A 2,812-nucleotide genomic window follows, 5' to 3' on the forward strand; every position below is an offset into this window, starting at 1 on the left:
CAAGTGGCGCTCCTTTTCTTGCTACGGCGTTGGCGTACCTCTGCAATGCGGCAGGATTTAGTAGCAGATTATTCCACTGAGTTAGTCTATGTCCATGGGCTTGATAGATGTAATCTACAACTTGGTTTGTGACCATACTGAGAACGGGAACTGGTCTTCCAAAGCGGTATATCATATCACTGTAGCGGCAAGGGAAACTCATTCGCTTTAGAACCATACATAAACCCTAGACACCATCGGCCACTGACCTCTGGGGGCAGGTAAAGGTGTCTGGCATGCCAAGAGCTACGGCTAAAAGAGGAATATCGCGCTTCTCCAATCTGAACTCCGATTTGCACTCGGCTTCTTCCATGTTTTCTAAATCAAAGCGATCGTAAGCATCATAGGAAAAATCAGGATTTCTGGAAGTGTTTTCTTCAAGGAGTAGTAAAAGCTCTTCGTCCGTAATTAGACCTTGGCTATGGCTTATTAAGGTCATATCTCTAGCATCTTTTAGCGAAGACATGTCAACACGGGTAGAAGTCCGTGTCTGAAAAACGTCGACTGCTTAACCTTCCTATTTCGCGCCAAGAACGAAGGCCTCGATCCAGTCTTACGCGGCTTCTCTGCCGTTCGTGTTGTCAAGAACGTCTGGTGCTTAAGCTCTCTCTAATAAGCAAAAGACTCGCAGCTCCTTTAATTGTTTATGTAATTGAAATAATGTATAGCTTCGAGCAAAGGCACATAGCCACCCCATTACAAAATTTGAAGAACTTTCATTGTCTTACTTCACAAATAAAGCTTTTGCCCCAGAAAAGGTGAGGGCAACCAAAGCGCAGACACAGGCTACTAAAGGCCACGAGAAAGAGGATGGAAAAAGCAATTGGCGAGCTTTGTAATTCAGTCAAACCAAATTTTTCAAAAGCACATGTAAGCCCTAGAGGGTGATATATACAATGTTACATTGCTTGAGCCCTGCCCCGTGACCATTTAACAATTGGTTCATGCCTTAGGGTGCGCTATCGAGTTATGGAGCACGCGAGAAGTTTGGAGAGCACGAAAGAAGCGTAAGAGTTGCCCGAGGCAATAGCCGAGGGCAACTCTAGCTTCTTGAGTACTCTCCAAACCTCCCACGTGCTCCATAACTCGATAGTATACAGCTAAAGGCATGAACCAATTGTTTTATAACATAGCCGGTGGAATTGTGCATCAAATCCGGGGGGAAAATTGGAGAACAATATGAGAAGTGATTGTTTACGATAAGCGAAATATTTGTTTGTGCCCAGTTGTCCTACCGGCATGTTTTCCATCGGAGTTTGTATTTGTTTCTCGTTACACCAAGCTACAAAAAAAGAAGTTTTCTTTGAGTTTAAAAAGAAACCATTTAAAAGTTATTTTCGTGAAGGAAAAGCAGACAGAAAGACTGTTATCGCTACATCTGTAATTTGATGTAATTAAATGTGGTAATACTTTTGCAGACAATTTTTCCGTGAGTTTTACTATTTCCAAGAACAACATGTAAATATATATTTAACAATTTTAAAGCGGAAAAATTTAAGTTCACTTTTCAAGGTTGAAACAGACCAGTTTGTCATTTGTTTGGTTTTACCAGGGTGTCCTTCTGTCAAAATTTGTTGTATTTCACCCTCGGACAAGTGAAGCGAATCGTGACGGCGCTGATGCCGCCTCCTTTTCCGTTGTTTTTTTCGTTTTCTGGCGGATGTTACTAAAACTGGTAACGGGGAACGGCGAACAGGGAACGGGTGTACAGCGGTAACCCACCTGAGAATTCAAAATGGCGGAGTAAACGATGTTTACAAACACTGATTTTATCGCTAGGTCGCCGCTTGCAGCGAAATTAGACGACTCACTTTTATTTAACTATTGCCCAGGCGAAACCCCGAAGCCTAGTATTCCGAGGCGAGAATTCGAAGTCAACGTTTTTGCAATGGCTGCCACCATTTGTTCTGACGTCTCTCTTGTTTTTCCTTCCTGAAATCTGCATCTTTTGGCATAGTTTGGGTATGTTGGTTGTTTGCATTGCCCAACAGCAATTTTTGCAGATAAGTAGCAATGAGGTAATATCTTAGATTAATAGAAATGAGCTAGGAAACGTATTAAAATTACTACATGCAGATATCTGCTTACCTTACCGCAAAATAACAGGAGCATATCTTTGTATCGACCCATAAACTTCCATGTAAATAATAGAGAAATCAAACATTGACAGAACTTTTAATACCATTTAATTTAACAGGAAAACATGAGTTATGTCTTCAAGAATGTAGGCGTATGAATTCACATTCATGCTAATGCTTACAATAATATTTGCACTGCATTGATCATATTCAAGAGAACGTGATTCCCAGAATGGGCGTGAAAGTCATTGCTGTTTGCTTTACAACATTATTGATATTGCTATGTCGTAATGGTGAAGATATTGGAGGTAAACTTCATTACCTTGCTACGAAAGCCGAGAAGGGACTCCAGACTTCAGACTTCAAACCTCAGACTTCAGACTGGAGAGTTGAAGATTTAAGCCTTCACAGTTCACGAAATTAGACTTCAGACTTCAGACTTCAGAATTCTGTCCTCAGTCTTCCAAACGTGAAAAAAACATTTGGAATCCGTCAGTGTGCGTCATCATGTTTCGGTAAGTGAAAAGTCCCTGATCCTTGCTTGTTTTAATCATCCTATTTAAGACGCGAGTGAATGGTACTTTAGTTGAGGTTTATTATGTTCTGAAACAGGTTGCTTCATCTTATCTTCCTTCTAAACACGCTATGTCTAGTGCAGAGCGTTTTACCTGTCTACACACCTGCTCTAAACAAAC

The 2,812-nt window shown here is 41.1% G+C and overlaps 1 pseudogene; it reads right to left on the bottom strand.

Moving 5' to 3' along the window:
- LOC148716540 (uncharacterized) overlaps window positions 1–642 on the bottom strand; it is a 1,541-nt pseudogene extending 899 nt beyond the window's left edge.
- Between the last annotated feature and the right edge of the window lie 2,170 nt (window positions 643–2,812).

Source organism: Stylophora pistillata, chromosome 14 (assembly GCF_964205215.1).
Source record: "Stylophora pistillata chromosome 14, jaStyPist1.2, whole genome shotgun sequence".
Taxonomy (NCBI): domain Eukaryota; kingdom Metazoa; phylum Cnidaria; class Anthozoa; order Scleractinia; family Pocilloporidae; genus Stylophora; species Stylophora pistillata.